Source organism: Podarcis melisellensis (genome assembly GCF_964234715.1).
Source record: "Podarcis melisellensis genome assembly, chromosome: 1".
Taxonomy (NCBI): domain Eukaryota; kingdom Metazoa; phylum Chordata; class Lepidosauria; order Squamata; family Lacertidae; genus Podarcis; species Podarcis melisellensis.
The window spans coordinates 60,617,262-60,637,179 of NC_138528.1; the positions used below are offsets into that span (position 1 = coordinate 60,617,262).

The window sequence follows — 19,918 nt, forward strand, 5'->3', positions numbered from 1 at the left end:
CAGCACCAAAGCCAATAAGACTTCAAAATCCAACGATGAAAAGGCGTACCTTTTCATCTTTCCCCCCCAAATTTTCCATTTTTACCTATTAAGTCAGGTTTAATAGAAGGCACAACATGCATTTTCAGAAAGCATGGTTAGTTTCTCTTCCTTCTCTTTATTGTTAAAAGTGCAACCAATCAGTTTTATCCTAAAAGGAAGACAACTGGTTAGCTTCAGACATTTTAGTTGCTTATAATCAGAAGTGTATATGCTGCCTTCAGCCATGCTTTGATGACAGTTTATAAAAATGAAGCATGGGGATGCGAAATGTAAAATTAAAATAACAAAAACTAAGAACATCAAAAAAGGATTTAAATTTTTAAGTGTCTGGTGTGAGTGGGTGAGGGGGAATATCATCACTTGGTGCTGAAATGATCACATTGGCAGGTGAATATTTCTCTAAATGGAATTCTGCAAGTAGGGAGCCACCACCGGTAGTGAACTTTCTGCTTGTGTTAGTTATCTCAGTTGCCTGATTTGCCTCAGATAGGTAGAGTATGCAGATTAGTCAATTCCTGCTTCAAGCTGGTTGTGCATTTGCAGTTGATTTTAAATTGGGTACTGAAAATAAGCTTTGGCAAGAATCGTTGCAGCTGTATCTTGAATTGGAGTCGGGGCTGCAAAGAAAGAATTGGAAGTGCACTCCCGTGTCTTCTTTTGAAGTTAGATCAGCAAGCACCTGGGGTGGATCTACACACAGGAAAAACCCGCTATAAATATGTCAGGGGAAAAAAAGCCCTATGTAAAGACGCTATAGAAAGGTTTTGTGCTCTTTGGTGCCATCTGGTGTTGCATGTTCACAACACATTCAAATCACTGTTTTTTGACCAATGTAGCTGAGTCCCAAATCAGCTGGTTCATCGGTGGGTGCCCCTGCCCACCTGTCAGGGGGTGGCCAAGTTCTGGATGAGATATACTAACCAGAGCTACTTCCCTACCCCTGCCCAAAAGAAAGCAGTTCATATACCACAGTTATCTTCTGTGAACCTGCCATTGGATGGGCATCTTTCATGTGAGAGACATCACTTGATGTGTGGGAATCTTCCTTGACACAGTGAGTACATGGACATTTGTGTTTGTGAAAATACAGATAATCTTGCAAAATGTACCATATTTATTTTTGTAAAGCAAGTGTAAGGAACTTTAGGGGCCAAATGCAGACCTCGCTGATTGGCCCTTGGGATTTTGCCTAGGCCATACCTGCTCTCTAGGGTCACATGTATCACCCGCCCACCACAGGTGCTCTTGCCTGGCTCTTGTTCTTGAACTGTGACAATGTCTCTTGCTTTCTTCGATGAAGGATGGGGAGGTGACCTGCAGAAAGGAGCAGTACATGGAAACATTCGACTTTTGTGTGGCTGGAATATAAGCTACCGTGCAAAGGTATTTCCCTCATCAGTTATATTATTTATCCATCATAAAAGCATAGCTGAATAGTAGGCCAATACATTTTTAAAAGAAAGTTCAGTAAGTTCTGATTTATTATTTACTTTGATCTCCTTCCATTCAGGTATTTTAGGTAGTCATTCAACTTTTCAACAGTCCATTCGGTGAGACCCTGAGAGAATTTTATTTGACCTAAAGCAAAATAAACTTTTAGAGAAAATCTTGGTCTATTTTGCCTCAGTTGCTTTGATTAATTTGCTAGCAACTTCTGGGGTGAGATCACATAACCTAACCAGATGAAATAATCAAATACCCAGATTAGTTTTATTGATTGTTCCTTTCCCTTAGTCATCCTTGATGTTTGGTCATTCAGCCATTTTATTCAGTTAATTTGGCCATTTTGTTTTCTATATATGCTCTGCATAACACTCCCCTTCAAAGGATCAGAAGATGAAGGCATTAGTGTCAAAAGCCTGCTTCTTGGTGGGTGCCTTCATCTGCGGACTCTGAAAACAAAACTTTATTCATTAACTTATTTGATCAAACACGACTTGCTTTTTATTACTAAAAGTAATACCAGAGCAGGGTGCAAGAAATGTTAAAGCAGGAAAATTACAAAACAGCAAGCACAGCACAAAAGACAATAATACATAGGTACAACAGACTACCAGATTCATCTGAAGGCCTGGACAAATAATCAAGTCCTGAGGTAGAACTGAAAACTTGTAGGTGTTGACACCAGTCATATTTGGGAGGGCAGGGAATCCTACAACTGGTGTGGCTGCACCAAGTTATCTCTAAATGGTCAGATCTGAGCTATCTGAGACATAATTCAAGATTTTGCAGTGGTCCCATAAGATTATGATTATATACAATGAGTGTCATTAAGAAATTTCAGTGAAATGAATTTCTCATTTGCTTCCCTTATTGGAGATAGTTGCAACTCTCTCTTCCTTTCTTCTCTATATGCAAGCTTAGTGGATCTCTTGGACAGCCCACGTGGGACTATTTTATAAAGCACAGGGTTTCTGCTACTGCATCTCTTTGATTGCTCTTGGCACTGATTTTCTGGGTTTTCTCCCATAAGCATCTCTCTGGCAACCACAAAGTTGTTTGTCAGTCATGCTTTGAAATTCACACTTCTGTGAATTTTGCAAGGCAGTTCTCCGGCCAAGTAATGCATACAGAAATTCATATATGAGGGTAACCTGTGCATAAAAAGGCATGTACCAGTGAAAATAGCATTGCATTTGGAAATAGGTTTGAAAAAATGTCTAAGGCAAAATTCATACAGGAATGTGTATGTTTAACCTTTTTTTTAATAAAACAACAACTGTTTTTTAAGAATGCTTTTAAAAATAATGATGATAATATTGCTATGGGTGTGTTTCCCTCTCTGGGCTCCAGGAGGAATGGCAGGATATAAATTTAAATAATAATAATAATGCACTAAAATGCTGAAGAATTTTTATGAGGACTTTAAACAATTCTCAAACTGATTAGGAAATGCATATAATTTAGCTAGAGGGGAAAAAACATGAGAAAACCCCAAACTGGCAAATTTGGCCTTTCTTTACTGTTATCTACATGCAGTGCTTCCTTAGTTAAATTATAATAATGAGGTGCTGGTATATATATTGATAAGCAAGCCATGGGTGCTAGCACATAATTGTTGCCATGGGCAGAGAAAGAAAAGAAAAGAAAAAAGAAAAGAAAAGAAGTTCCAGTACTCTGTACCAGTGAGCACCATCACACACAACAAAGTGCTGTCTACATGGTAGGAAATGACACAATATTCAGCTGCAGAATAAAGGCATTGCATAGTTGGCTTCCTTTGACTCTTGCTTGAAACTTAGCTGCTGTGCAACTATTTGTGCCCTGATATGAAAAGGGCTAAGGCCTATAAAACAAACGGTAATGCTGATACATGGTTCATTTCTTTCTCAAAGATGGCAGTTCAGAAATATATTTGGGCTAAACTCTGGGGAGATGTTTCCATTGAGAGAAGGAAAGATGAAAATGAAGTAAATAGAGACAGATTTGCTGAGCGGTCAAATCGGCTGCTGTGAGAACCTGGCACATTTCCAGGTGTGACTCTGGGCTTGCAATCCCCTTCTTATTAACAAAGGAATCTATAATTACCTAGACGCTTGGTTAAAAGCAAATCTCACCTGAAAGGCTGATCTGCACAGCTTGATGATGAGCTACTTGCCAAAGGAATATGCTGCCGTTCATTCCCAAGCCAGGCAACAATGGTAGCTTGGATGAAGTATTCCAGAGGGGGAAAGGCTTCAAAGAGAAAAGCATCAATACCGGTTTCAGATTCAGCAGCTGATACTTGAAAGTTAATCTATGAAGACCTGCCAGCTCTGAATTGGCCCAAGATTATTCTTCTTTGTGTAGAAGAGTATCATAAATCGATTGAGTTCTTTTAGGGTAATCAAAGAGCCTACATTCAGTCTTCTCTTCATTCTGAAAAAAATATCCCTGTAAATCATAGAAAACAAAAAGGTAGACGTGGCAGGGGTAGCCTGCCTGATTCTATCACCTTATGCACACTGCAGAACACAATCTGCAATCAGCTATTTGAATCAGAAATGTACATTCAGATACAACTCTAGATGTTAGCCAGAGATAACCTACACATGCTTCGATCCTATTATCCAGGTACAAGCCTCCTGTGTGATAAGATGTGATACCTCTAGTGATGCTGTTAAAAAACAGAGTGGGTGTGTTTATTTTCTATGTTTTGTGCATTCTTTAATGGTTCCTTGATCATAATTATTATTTGATTGATTGAAAAAGGAGCCCCCTAAACAGAAAAAGCTAAGACCAAAAGCAGGCTGTAGTCAACGCTTAATACAACCAGAACAACACAGTGATATACAATTAATTGGGGTCTAGTGATACACAATTAACACTTGCCTTCCGTCTTCTGTTCCAGATTTACATGGTGTCTGATTTTGAGGGATCATTGAGGAGTACCATGGAGCCATTGTCAAGAGAGATGTCACACCCTCTTCACAATGGAGCTCTCCATTGAAAGATGTCCAGCAACACCTTAGCCCTAGCTCCAATACCTCAGAAAGGCTTCTGAGATTTGCAGTTCTCCTTTTGCAAGGGACTGCACTTCTGTGTGGTATCCATTAGAGACAAGGACGCCTCAAGGATGACAGTTTCCACCTTGGTATAAGCTTCCAGCTTTACAGCACACAGGTCAACCCCAATTGTTGCTCAACGCTTTATCAATAACACAATACCCCTAGGGCTTTCTGGAAATATGATATAAATGTTTGATATACATTTTCTGCTGAACAGCCAAGGGAACAATATTTATGGAACTGAGACTACAGAGCAATAACAGCATCTGATATTGGCTAAACACTCAGTTAAAGCAGGGCCTTCTGAAAACAGGAGAGAACTCTGATTGCCAGACATGTTGCAATGAAATGAGCATTAATGTTTTGAAAAGGGAAAATATTGTTCTCTTTCCTTCCTCCTGGGAGGGTTTGCAAGTGCCACACAGCTAGACTCAGGAGCAGCATTTTATTGGAATGGGCACTGCATGGATGAATGAAGGCTCTTGGGTGTCTCTACACTTTGAGGCACAAGTGTCGGTCTCCTGTAGTGTACTCCAGAGGGAAAACCCGGCATCCGATTCAAAGCCATCCAAGCACAGAATCGAGACTTGAAAGATGTATTTTCAGCCCTTGAGGGTCATGTATTCGGATCAGGAATACAAAAATACTCTGGGTAAGCAGGTGAAATAAAGGGCTTGGCGAAGGGGAAAGAAACTGCATAGAAGGGCATGTTGTTCAGCTAGAGATTGCATGAATCATTTTGTGCGGAGAGAATGTGTATATGTGCATGAAGGCAAGGGACAAGTTAGGCAATTTTAGACGCTGGACTTAATAATCTTATACACGCCCCATCTTTAGGTGGAAATGTGTATTACTTCACTTCAAAATTTAGAAAGCAAACCCTGCTGCTTTTTGGGGGGCGGGGGGAAGAGGCTCCAACTCATCCTGCAGAGTAAGTCCATGGACTTCAGCCCCAATGTCCTATCGGGATGGTACAACTGCATGAAGGAAAAGATGTGTGAAAGATAAAAGGTGTTAAATACAAAACATACCTCAATACAGGTTCAGCAATCTTATCTTCTACACATTTCCTTTGCTGCATTATAAACTGTCTCAGCAAACATGTGTCTGAAGTGGGATTTTAAAGCACATCTGTTTGACGTGACTCGTCACACACTGATATGACACCATCTGTATCGGGGGGGGGGGGAGCACATCTAAAGATGAATATGGTCTAATCAGGCAAAAGGTCAATGGAAACCCAATGGCACAACACACATCCTTTCATAGATACTTTCCCCTCGGTCTTAGGAACCAAACAAGGAGAATGGGATATCTCCATGCAAATGTCCCTGCAGATTCTACTCAGTAGGATATAGATGTGCAAAGGGCAGAAGGGCTTCTGTACTTTTGGTAGTTTTATTTGTATATAAATCGTTGTTAAGAAATGGCAGGTGCAATGTGTAATGCAAAGGCAAGGAATGCTGCTTCTAATGAAATGCCCCCTACTACACAATTTAATTGGAGCTGAGGCTCCAATACTTTGGCCACCTCATGAGAAGAGAAGACTCCCTGGAAAAGACCCTGGTGTTGGGAAAGATGGAGGGCACAAGAAGAAGGGGACGACAGAGGATGAGATGGTTGGACAGTGTTCTTGAAGCTACAAACATGAGTTTGACCAAACTGTGGGAGGCAGTGGAAGACAGGAGTGCCTGGCGTGCTCTGGTCCATGGGGTCATGAAGAGTCGGACATGACTAAATGACTAAATAACAACAACACAATTTAAAGTCAAGGGCAGGGGTCCTATTCTCCTGGGCATACTTCCAAGGACATGGGATGGTAGACATGTCCTTAAACTCACACTTCAACTTACAGAGTGAATAAAAATGGTTGGAGTATGCGTGTGCGTGCCAGATTGGGGGTGGGGGTAAGCCAGTTTCTACTCCTGTAGAGATGGTTTTCAATTGTAATGAAAAGTGCAGCCTTTAGAAAAGGCGACGCTGGTACACAGGGAGTTATTTGGCCAATTACACCTGCTTCGGAAGGCATTAAAAATTAACTACTGTGCATGCAGATTTGGAAACAGTGTGAGCTATTTACAATGAAATGCTGACTTGGGCTCCAGCTGAAAGCATTTATATAGGCTGTTGATTTTGTAAGTTAAACCAGAACTGTTAAGTCTGCTGTTTCAGCCTCAAAGCTGAGGCAGCAGCCGTGTCTCAAGCTGACATAAATATCAATGTTACAAATTACTTTTCATACCTCTGTATCAGGAGCAGAGCCTCCGCATCAGCACTTAGTGGCACTCTTAATACCGGCACAGTTGTGTCCTTATGTTTCTTGTTTTGTATTGAGAAGCCAAAACCCAGCATAATGCTAATGCAAGAAATGTGAGAGCTGGAACTCAGGAAACTGTCTTATAGCAAATCAGACCGATGATCCATCTCGCTTAGCATCGTCTGCACTGACTAGTAGTGGTTCTCTAGGGTTTCAGATGAGGAATGTTTCATACCCTCTGCTGGAGGTGCTGGGGAGTTGAACCTGAGACCTTCAGCATGCAACGCAGATGATCTACCAATGAGCTATGGCTCTTCCCTAAATGGCCCCAGTCCAGTATACCTGTGGGAGTATCTCCACCCCCATCATTCAGCCCGGACTCTGAGGTCCAGCACCGAGGGCGTTCTGGCAGTTCCCTCATTGCGAGAAGTAAGGTTACAGGGAACCAGGCAGAGGGCCTTCTTGGTAGTGGCGGCTGCCCTGTGGAACACCCTCCCATCAGATGTCAAGGAAATAAGCAATGATCTGAACTTTTAGAAGATACCTGAAGGCAGCTCTGCTTAGGGAAGTTTTTAATGTTTGACGTTTTATCGTGTTTTTAATATTCTGTTGGGAGTCGCCCAGAGTGGCTGGGGAAACCCAGCCAGATGGGTGGGGTATTATTATTATTATTATTATTATTATTAATTATTGTGCTAGGTCCCCCCCATTTTTCCCCCATTCCCCAGTGTAACATCCACTACTAGTAGAATAACGGACACAGTCTGATATAAGCTGCCTGAAGTGCTGCCCCAAGGAAAGAATGAATTCACCCCCAATCTTTTCAAACCATAATACTTGGGACAGGCTTCAGCCAGTCCCTTAAAGGGACAATGCCTCATACAGGTTTTCAATAACAGAAATAACCACTGAAATATGTTCAAAACTTGAAACAAACAGTATTAAATATGTTACAAAAATGCAGATTAATCTAATCTCTCATTTAAACCATACAGGATAACTGAAGTGGGGCAGAGGAAATCAAAGATGCTTCCCATTGAAAAGCTAATATGCAAGAATCTTGTCCTTTCTGAGTTAATGAATGAACTTGCTCAATTCTTTAAAACTTCACATATTCGGGTGTATGACTGCTATTTGAAAACATGAAGAGTTAAAGGAGCTTCAAATGTTTTAATTCTGAGCATGAAGAGTGCCATATTTCTGTTTGTTAGTCAACAAGATTCTTTCTCAAGCAATAGGCAGTTTCTGCTAGTGACAATACAGTGATAGAAAAAAAGGCATCTCATAATCACTGTAGGAAAAGCAGGGCAGAAGTAGGATGCTTAAAACTGAGAAGCATCTTCAGTCCTCGACAACACTGGAGATGATTGCAGGAGATGCACAAATCAAGAGGGGGGGGGGAGGTAACTTTGCCTAAATTCTTTTGAACTCTCTTTGAAATCCATACAGATATATTTCCTGAGCATGTCCATCCAGACATACCTTCTGTTTCAATCCAGCTAAATTTTACTGGCAGCTGTAGAATAAGTTATCGAATTGGTTGCTTGAGTAACTGTAAGTTAAACACAAATTAGTCTGGAATCTTGTTAATAAACAGCCATGATCAGCGTATGATTCCTACTGAGATACTTTTTTTTATTATAAAAAAAATCACCCATCCTTCAACAAACTGTGATTTGAAGAACATAGCATACATATGATGAAATGAAAACCGTTCCATCCAAATAACAGAAATCTTTTCCCTAAATACAGCTGGATTCTCTTTGTTATTCTTAATGTCATGTACCAAACAAATTGTGTATCCATAGTCAGAGTGTGGAACAGTCAGAGCAACAGCAGCACTGCAAGGAGTTTGGGGGGTTATTGGCAATGGGAATTCTGACAGGAGTAGAGCAAACAGGAAAGCAACAGACAAGCTGGCCACATTCATTGCTATGTAGCCAGTGTGCAACCACAAAACCTTCGTATTGCTGGGCCACCTCATACATTTAAGAGCAACTGGTGCATTTGAGATAATAAACTTAAGCCCAGCATCGTAAGCAGATTTCAGGACACCGACAGCCAATGTTAGCCTAGTTGGCGTGGATAGCCCAATAGCCCTGCCACTGCCACCGAGCCAGAACCCATGCTGCCCACACCTGAGCCTGAACCACAGCTGCCCACACACATTAAAAAACACCAAACCCAATATCCAGGACGTTTACTTTAAATTGTAAAATTCCCCCCAGATGGGCGTGTAGGACCCCCAAAAGAAGACACGTCCAGGTATTCCCGGATGTATGGCAACCCTATGAAATCCACATCTATCCTGTAGTTTATTGAGAAACACTGCATTTTGATGTGTTTCCTCTGCCAAACAGCTTTGATCTGACGGCTGCGCTCTGCCATCACAGTTGGAGGCAGCAGTGTTTCTGAATACCAGCTGCTGGGAACTACAGGAGGGGAGAGGGCTCTTGGACTTTTAATCCTGTTTGTGGGTTTCCCATGGGTTGGCTACTGTGAAAACAGGATGCTGGACTAGATGGGGCAATGGGTTCTTCTTATGTTCTCATTGATGTGCACAATGACATGCAAATGTGATTTGAAACACGGCGGAGGGAAATGACCTGTGTTTTAAGTCAGTAATGTGTACACAGCTGATGTTTGTGAGGCTGGAAAACATTTCATTAGACAGAACATCTCAAAGTTGCAATCCTCTGCACACATACACAAGAACATAAGGACAGACCAGAGCCCTAAGCCAGCACTCTGTTTTCACAGTGACCAACCATATACTTATGGGAAAGTCAGAAGTAGGGCATGGGTACAATAGCACTGTTTCATTCATGCTACCCAGCAATGAATGACAGTAAGTCTCATAAACCATAGTGGGCCTGATAGTGGGCCTGATTCAACTAAGTAGTTGCACTAGTGGAAACCAGTGCAAGGACTCTCTCTTCTCCCCCCATTGGCTTTGGGGACAAGGATAGTTCCCCCAAAAAGTGGGGGGGGGGGGGAGGAGAGATTGTTCCATCAGGCAAGCAGAAATGCTTGCACTCACAGAACGTTTGTGTCAGTGGAATACTGAATTCCAGTGGGACTATGAAAACCTACATAAGATGCACAACAACTGTGACTTTATAAAATGTTATTTGTAGGTTATTAAACCCATACATCAATTGACTGTGAAGAGACCAAAACACAGAGCAGTGCAGTGGTCACCAGACTTTTTTTAAACAGCAACAACAAAAAAGTATTAGATGGTACAACTGTACTGTTGTGAGGCATTTTCCCCTCTCATCTCCCGAGCAGGGAAGATGGAAGCAGCTTAGCATAGATGTAAGACTCGGGATCAAGTGCAGTACTGATTGTTTGTCAGAACCAAGCCAGGACAAGACAGCTCGTGCTGCTCCACAGAAGGCCACAGACAGCTCCTTTTTGTGCTGCTGTGCCATTCATGCCCTACAGACTGCCCATCCATGTTAGTGTGATTACTTTTTTACTTGAAGTAGGGTCGCCATATTCCCAAAAGTAAAAATCAGGATAGAGTTGTTTTTGGTCACAGTTGTTGAGCTTTCTTTCAGAATATATATATATATATATAGAGAGAGAGAGAGAGAGAGAGAGAGAGAGAGAGATGTTTTGGGGCTTTTCTTAGATGTTTAAAAATTATATGTATGTACACACACACACACCAAGTAACCCAGACATTTTTGCTGATTCATATTGTCTTGTATTAGAATATACTGTAATTTAATATAAATATGATATACCTATTAGATCCATATTGGCATGTTGGCTTTAGTTGCTGCTAGGTCTTTCCCTTGCATATTTCAGGTGAACCCCCTAATGTCTTTCATCTTTATTCCTGTACTGGTTCAGGCATCCCAAAATGACCATTTTCTTTTGTCTCTTCCTTCAGTTGTGTGCACTGTTGGGGGAGGCGGTAGAGAGGAGTCCATGGAATTTAAACTGAATAATTATCTCTTATAAAATATGATTTGGCTTATGTATATTGTCATAGAAATTCCACGTTAAACAATATTTATTTTATGCATCATCCCAACTCCATTAAAATATTTCATTTATAATCTTATAGTACTGTTGCAGGGCTGCTGTGGGTCAATATACATAAATAAACAGGTAATTAGAAAGGAAAGGAAGGAAACAACCATTTTTATTAGGCACTGCTAATATCCTTTTCTCTCAAGATGTCATTTTCCATAAAACCAAATTAGCTTAAAACTAAGCAATAAGGAGAATTTACTGGCCTTTTATGGCCATCAGTTATATGGAAAAGCCTGGTTTTCCCAACAGAGTCAGTCAGAAAGATGGTGCTTTAGGTGGAACAAATATAAAACTCTGTGAATAGGCAGTCATAAGATAAAACAACTGGAAAATATGTTTACTAATGGGGTGGGGGAGAGAAAATATTATAAAGCAGAGAGAGGTGAAATGACAAGAATACAGCAGTAAACAACCTAAACACCACAAAGTTGGCCCATATAAATAAATTAAGAAGCCCTCACATGACGTAAACAGCTTCACCAATAGCACTCCACATCTCAAGCCTGCAAATAATTCTGGAAATTCTTTGAGGAGTCCAGGTTGTGATTGCCCAGCTGTTGACCCAAGGTAGCTATCCAGACTCACTCATTAATTTGTAAGATGCTGACAATGCTTCCTGAACAGGGCAGGAGAAACAGCCTAAAGGAAAGCAGAGCAAAATGTGCCCAAGAAAGCTTGTGAACTGGTAATGAGACAAAACCAGAAAGTTCAGAACTAAGAGGTTGTATGGAGGAAGAGGGGAAGAGACTTAATAGAGCATTTCTAGCCAATGAAAAATCTAGACTGAAATCCAGTCAAGGTCTGGCTGTTCTTATTCATATGATGATGAGTGAGTAAGGGTGTCTCTCAAAGTGTGCTATGTCCTTTCAGGACCCAATGTGTTTAACTGTTATAAAGCATATAGCTAGGTCCCGAAAAGCTACAAAGTTATGTTCTTTTAAACACAATGCCTAATTTTTCCAGTCTTTGAAAATGCAGCACTAGTCTGCTGGTAAAATAAACCTTTTTTAAAAAATAATAATAAAAGTTGACTGTTTATTTCAGGCTCGTTAAAATTATTCACAACACTCAAAGCACTGGGAATTCAAATTAGTGCCTCAGTCATTTTGGGCAGACATTTTGGAATCAATGGGGCATGACCCACTTTTAAGTCCTACTCATTGAAATGAGAAGGTTAAGGATGTACTTAACCCTCTCCCACAAAAATAAATGGGAATGTAGAATGTGTTTCGCTTTGATGGGATCTCGCAACCCACATGGTGGTGTGTGCATTGTTTTGATAAATGTGAAAGGGACAGCCTGTGGCATTACTATGCAATGTGCAAATTTATACAACATAAATAAAGTGATCATAGCAACAATAATTAGTGGAAACATAATCTTTCTAGATATGTGAATCTAATTCCCATAATGAAAGAGAAATCCCTGGCCTCAAATTCTCAATTAAGCCCTAAGCAAATACAATCAGATGCTGATAAATTCTAGATGAGCAATTTCACACTGGAGCCTGTTTTCTTGAAACAGAAACTCTGAGGTCAGCTCTGGAAGATGGAAATGGTCTCCCACTAGTTTCTGAATACAGTTGTACCTCAGAAGTTAAACAGAATCCATTCCGGAAGTCCGTTCGACTTCCAGAATGTTCAGAAAACTAGACACGGTTTATAATAGGTTGCAGGAAGCTCATGCAGCCAATCAGAAGCCGCAAAACCCACATCGGACATTCGAGTTCCAAAGAACATTCACAAACTAGAACACTCACTTCTGGGTTTGTGGCATTCGGGAGCCAAAACGTTCATCTTGTAAGGCATTCGGGATCTAAGGTACAACTGTACTACCATGTTCAATGTCCAAATTGCTCACCACTGCAAACCTCTCAGCATGTTGCAAGTAATCTACTTTTTATGTTCTGAACTGCCCTGAGGTCTGTGGATGAAGGGTAGTATATAATAATAATAATAATAATAATAATAATAATAATAATAATACTGTGAGCAGTCTGGATGGTGCATTTTGGACTAGTTGAAGTTTCTGGACCAGATACAATGGCCAGTCCCACATAAAGTAATCTTGAGCATGTAGACAATCCCTAGATATGTATATTTTTCTAAATTTACACAAGAGATTCCAATAACTACACTCAGTGCTTTTTTCTGAGGGGACATGGGTATGCATACCCCTAAACATCTTGTGAATCTAAGTTTGGCCTCATTGAAGGGCAGTGTTTCAATATGAGTAGGAAAATGAGAGTATCCCTAAACTTTTTTTTTTGAAAGAAGAAAAAAAGCACTGACTATACTTACTCTCGGTTTGTTGAATTGCATAGCTTTATTTTCTCATAGGAAAGATAAAACACCTTCTTCAATTTGATCTTTAGCAACTGGATAGTAAAGGTTTTCCTTGCAAGAACTGTGAGCAACTCTACAACTCAGTCATTACGAATTCAATATATTGATTGCAACGACTGAAATAATGTAGCCGGAAATAGATGCATGGAAATGATGTCGGAGCAGTCATTTCCCCTCACTTTTTTCATAATATTCCTACCAGCTATGCTCCTAACAACTTAGCCACTGCTGTGATTTTCATCTAATAATGATTGGAAACAATTTTAGACTTTAAGGCGACTTTCATTAAAGTTCTACTATATCAGAGTTCATTGAATCAGTACAAACGAGACAGACTATAATAACATGCTTTGGAGTCATTCATGGATTTTATAAGCTATTGAGAGTTATGATAAAAAGGGCATATAACCCTTTTTAAATGGGACAAAATGTCAGGTTTTGATGTATTAGCAAGTGTCACTAGTTTTGGAAAATGAACCAGTTTGTCTGGATCCATCCTACTGTTCTTTAAATTTAGGATTTTCCTAGTGTCCCCTTTGTTGAACGAACATACTTTAGAGCTCTTATTAAGCCTTTGACCTTAATTGAGAAAAAGCCCAACTCAGATCCCAATCGATTCAATTGAGGCATGAGCAGAACTAGTTTTCTTCAGATTCAGATCTTTAGATGCAAATGACCCTAACCATGTTAGCTTGCAAAGATTTCCATTGCTTTCAGTAGAGCTTACTGTGAAGTAAGTATGCATACTATTGCAAATTTCAGCCCAGTTCTGTGCTCAGTAGGGCTTAACTGCAGTTAAGCAATGCAATTCTATGCATGCTTACTGAGAAATAATTCTCACTTTCTTCTAAATAAGTGAGTATGTGACTGCAGTCCTGGGAATGATAAAAGCAGAGGAATGTATGTATATAGTTTAGCCACACCCACAGAGTGTCAGCCATGTTTGTCTAACCATTGGCTCTAGTTCTATCTACCATGAACTTCCTTGCCTCCCTGCCTTCCCTGCCACTAGTCCCAATGGATACAAGTCTCCACTATTTCCTAGGGTTCTTTGGGTTGAAGCCATGATTGTTAAAAGTGACAAGGTCCTGTTTTAAATGTTTTGGCCAGATGGACCCTTATGCAAAAGTCAAGGAACAGAAGTGGAGATGAAGCCTAAATCCTTTGATTTGGTATGTATCTTCAGAACAATTAGGAATAGCATGGCTCCATCCAGAGACCCAATGGTCCCATGGATAATATCCCATCTTAAAACAATTCTTTACCTGAGAGTTTGAATGGAGAGAGGAGAGATGAAATGGCCCCACTTGAAGCTCCCTTTAGAACATTGCCATAAGAATGAGTTATCGTGCAATTTAAAATCCTAGTTCAGCTTCTGAGTTATAGGGCTACCCTGCCTGTGCTGCTAAAACATCCTTGTATTTTGCTGGGTAAACAAAAAGCACAACAAGCAATTTATGGCACAATTACCAAGGGATAAGATCGGGATTGAAGGGGAAAGTAATTAACACAAACCAGAAGAAGTATATTCTAATGATAAAATATTGTATTGTCTTTGCCAAAAATGGACTAAAATGTTCTGTAGGTATTAAATAGTGTGTGTACAGTATATATGACCACACGTGAACAAACAAATGTTGGGTAGATGAAGAAATGTATACAGGCTTAAGTTTGTGTATGTGTGTGGTTAAAATTAGGGGTGACCCAGGATTATGATGCATTGGAGAAGCTTTAGGTATATAACCCTATACCCAGTTCCTGGGGAGTAATCCCCATTGACCTCAGTGCTCAGTGCTATCTTCATTTTGTGTAGATGTGTATAGGATGTGTTGATACACTCCTAAGTTTGTGGCATGCTTAAAACCAGCAAGCGGTGGTTAATGAAATAGAGCTCAGCATTTCTTTATATATGTGGGACTCCAATGTACAAAGGGAACTTTTGTATTTACAAGGCACTCCCTGTTCCTCAGGGCTGACAGCTCCTCCCCATACAGCATAGAAAAAGCCAGCCAGGATCTTCCCAATCTATAGAATTTAATACATTCAACTAAACAACTCTTCAAGTGAAATAATTGCAATAGACTAGTAATACTAGGGAAAGATTGAGGGCACAAGGAGAAGGGGACAACAGAGGACGAGATGTTTGGACAGTGTTCTTGAAGCTACCAGCACGAGTTTGACCAAACTGTGGGAGGCAGTGGAAGACAGGAGTGCCTGGTGTGCTCTGGTCCATGGGGTCACAAAGAGTCAGACACGACTAAACGACTAAACAACAACAACAGCCATGACAGCTATCTTCTGACTCTACTTTCAGAGGCATTATTATAATTAACAACCACAACAATAATTTTAATATATGTACTGCCCGCATGTAAAAATGGTCCCTAAGCAGTTTACAAGTATAAAATCACTTATAAATTCTGCACATAATTAAAAGGCACAATTCAACAATTCCATTGAAACATTAAAAACATCCATAATGCCTTTGAATGTCACTTAACTGCGAGTCACAAGTGAGGACATGCCCACATTGGCATCTGATTTGCAACTGTGAAAACAGGCTGCTGAACGAGATGGGTCTTTGGCCTTTGGCCAGAAGGGGTCTTCCTATGTTCTGAGCCTCCTCCACAATACCTGTTCATTATCACATGCTTCATCTTCTTCATCATTCGATAAAATAAGACAGCTCCGTGTATTTTGTCCTGAGCAGCTTTGAAGGAGGTTGGGGTGCAAATGGGCTAAATAATAAAAAAGAATGTTCCATCCCTACCCCATTAGAAGAACTTAACTGCACCAAGGCTGTATTTTTCTAGCACAGATGAAAGCAACCCTACAGCTACTGATAGCACATGCAGCTTTCAAACAAACTTCACTAGTATTACTTGTTGTTGTTTAGTGATGTTTCCCAACATCAGGGTCTTTTCCAGGGAGTCTTCTCTTCTCATGAGGTGGCCAAAGTATTGGAGCCTCAGCTTCAGGTTCTGTCCTTCCAGTGAGCACTCAGGGCTGATTTCCATAAGAATGGATAGGTTTGATCTTCTTGCAGTCCATGGGACTCTCAAGAGTCTCCTCCAGGACCATAATTCAAAAGCATCAATTCCTCGGCAATCAGCCTTCTTTATGGTCCATCTCTTTCTTCCATACATTACTACTGGGGAAACCATAGCTTTTACTATACAGACCTTTGTCGGCAAGGTGATGTCTCTGCTTTTTAAGATGCTGTCTAGGTTTGTCATTGCTTTTCTCCCAAGAAGCAGGCGTCTTTTAATTTCGTGACTGCAGTCACCATCTGCAGTGATCGTGGAGCCCAAGAAATTAAATCTCTCACTGCCTCCATTTCTTGTTTCTAGCCTCATCCTTACGGTTTAACTGCGCCTTGTGTGACGAAGTACTTTCATTTATCTCTGCTGAATTTTCTTTCCTTTATCTTTCTTGTATGTCACTGAGTTCAAGTAGTACTGGAACAGCAGCTTCCACATCTGATCAATGCCTATTTGTTTCAACATCTGAGAGGTTGTGCGTTGGGCATATGGATGCCAAGCGTTTGAGTATGACTAAGGCCATGTAGCAAGCTACACAGCTGAGGCATGGGGTTGGGGTTGATCTCCAGGCCTCAAAGTGTACTCTGAAATATCATAATGGCTCTCCTGTGGCCTATATGACCTGTATGGATCTTCAGAGTGGGGGAAAACACCTTCAGATTTTAGGTTCTTAAAATGTTCCTAAAATTAGAAGGTCCACCTCAAGACCCACAGTATCAGTTCCAAAGCCTGATATGGGAAATAAGCCCTTGCTCTTTATTGCTCACTCTTTGTGAAGACCTGCAGAGCCATAATAATAATAATAATAATAATAATAATAATAATAATAATAATAATAATAGAGCTACATAAATGGAAGAGGATGGTCATGGATTCTGAAATTTGCTCTGCTTACCAGAATCCATATACCGGTACTTAGCAGCTCTTGAGGAGCTCTATCAAATCAGGGGGATGGGGTGGGAGAAATTAAAAATTAGACAAATGACTCATGGCTAAGGAAATAATCCTAGTTTTAAACTAATGAGAAAGCTAATTGAAACCATTTGTCTCCGTAGCAGGTTTATTAGTGTAGTGCTGTTTTTTATTTATGTCATCATATCTACATGTACACATTTATGGAAAGTTCTGATGTTTGCTTGTATTATGCAGATAAGTACAGTAAACCATAAAGGATTTCTAAATTGCTCGGATGGCTATCTAAATTTAAAATTAGGCTCTTCAACTCTCCTAAACTCCCAATAATTCCATTTCCTGAGACAGAATAATCTACCCTAAATTCCCTATTGAGTAAGTACATGGCTCTCTTTTATCCAGCTCCTTCATAAATGTAAATATGAAGATATAACGTGTTACCCATGTGGTATAGTGATTAGAGTGTTGGACACATGAGACTAGGGTTCAAATCCCCACTTGGCCATGAAGCTCACTGGGTGACCTTGGGCCAGTCACTGTCTCCCAGTCTGACCTACCTCTCAGGATTGTTGTGGGATTAAAAGAGGAGGGGAAGCTATGTACATCACCTTGAGCTCCTTGGAGGAAAAGGTTGGATATAAATGTAGTAATTAAATAAATCTGTGAAGAATACCTAGCTCCTATATGCTGCTGATTTTTATAATTGTGGCACTTTTATTGTGCAGTTGTGGATACAGAAATGAGCAGCCATTAGGAATGGAAGAATCTGACAATATTTCTTTCTCCGTTCTCATTTTTCCAATCTTACACTCAGTTCTCAACATTCAGTTTGTGATGAAATCTTCAGGAAAATTCATCAGCATATTAGCATGGATTCCTTTTAACATATATATATTTGGGTGCCAGTTTGCCTAGTATATCTATATTTGAAAGACCATCTCCCCTAATAGAATGTATGCTATTTCCAGCAATATGTGGATTGATATGCACACATTACCCTTGTACACATTTCTTGGCAGGAGCACTGCGCTGCCAAATTAGGAGAAGTGTGGATTTCAAAGGGCATCTGTGTGTTCAGGAAGTGCAAATTAGAGAGGCTTGCCTTTAGATGTGAACAGAGAAACAGGTGTTAGGAACATGCTTGCTCACAGCCACTAATGCCAGAGGCTATATAACAATAACATTTGACTAGGGGAATGATGCTCTTCCCTAAACAGTGGTGGCATTCTCTGAAGAATGCTATAAGCACAGAGGTCTTCTCCTTGGCTTGACTGTTTCCATCTGTCTTGCCCCATCCCTAAGGGCTGTATAAGGAAGCTGCTACCAAAAGGAGCTGAGGTGATATTCTTGCCTTTGGGTTCAAATTATAAAAGTGTTTTTTTTTGGGGGGGGAGGCGTCATTAGGGTCTGATTCCATCAGCTTTGGGAGCAATGCTATCCAAAGAATGTTGGACTGCCTTTACAGTTCTGACTCAGCAGGGACACTGCAAGATATTACAGTATCGGATATTGCTAACTGGTCTATTGTTGTGTTTCCGATACAGTGGTACCTCGGGATAAGTATTTAATTCGTTCCGGAGGTCCGTTCTTAACCTGAAACTGTTCTTAACCTGAAGCACCACTTTAGCTAATGGGGCCTCCTGCCGCTACCACACCGTGGAGTACAATTTCTGTTCTCATCCTGAAGCAAAGTTCTTAACCCGAGGTAATATTTCTGGGTTAGTGGAGTCTGTAACCTGAAGCGTATATAACCTGATGCATATGTAACCTGAGGTACCACTGCATAAACTTTTGATACATTTTAACCCACCCACCCCTTTTTGCAATTGTTGGAATGCCAATGGTCAATGTCAATGGAGCATTGCTAGTTCTCCCCACAGTTACAAGGCAAAAATGTCCTCCACTAAAAGTCAGGCATTTACTTCCACCGGCCCCCCTGCTATGGAATGCTCTTCTAGCAGGGATTTGGCAGGCAAACTCACTTTTTACTTTCCAGGGTCTCTGGAAGACGACTGTATGCCAGTTTTTTAAAATGTTATGTAATTGTTTAAAATGTTTCTGATTTGACCGGTCACATTAATGATCTTTTTAATAGTGTGTTGCACTTTTATTGTATATATATTATTGTGTACCACCCAATATTTTAAGAGATAGCACTATATAAATATTTTAATGAATAAATAAAATATCATTTATTTCTTGTAGTTTTTGGACTGTGTTTATGAACCACTTTGAGCACAATATTTTTCTGGAAAATATACATACATCTACTGACTGCGACTATGGTAGGGGTGTGCATGCTTTATAAGAATTCACCACAGCCATATTATACCTACCTTAGAGGTAGGATTAACACCTAGTCAATAATTCCAAGGCAAAGATTTGTCATTATAGAATATGAGTAGGTAGCTGTGTTGGTCTGCCATAGTTGAAACAAAATAATTTTCTTCTTCTTCCAGTAGCACCTTAGAGACCAACTAAGTTTGTTATTGGTATGAGCTTTCATGTGCATGCATGGTATCTGAAGAAGTGGCCAGGAGGCACATCCAACGCACAGTGGCCAAGAAGGTTCTGGCCTTGGCCAGGACAGTGATTCGTCACCTGGGCATTACCTTCCATGATGCATCCCTTTACAGGCTTTATGGGGTCCAACTGCCTGTAATTGGGAATGATTTGTGGCTGACCTCTGTGTCAGTGGGGTTAAGGGATTGTTTACAGGTGTGAGTGGTTGGTGAATGGGGCCAATGGGGTGCAGTCCAAACAGATCAAGGGACCTATATATACCCA

The 19,918-nt window shown here is 40.4% G+C and overlaps 1 protein-coding gene across 1 annotated transcript in view; it reads right to left on the reverse strand.

The window, feature by feature from the left end:
* FANCF (FA complementation group F) overlaps window positions 1-17,039 on the reverse strand; it is a 327,076-nt gene extending 310,037 nt beyond the window's left edge. The window contains exon 1 of the mRNA XM_081883110.1: window positions 17,000-17,039. The gene's annotated coding sequence lies outside the window, so the exon portion shown is untranslated. The remainder of the gene's footprint in view (window positions 1-16,999) is intronic.
* Between the last annotated feature and the right edge of the window lie 2,879 nt (window positions 17,040-19,918).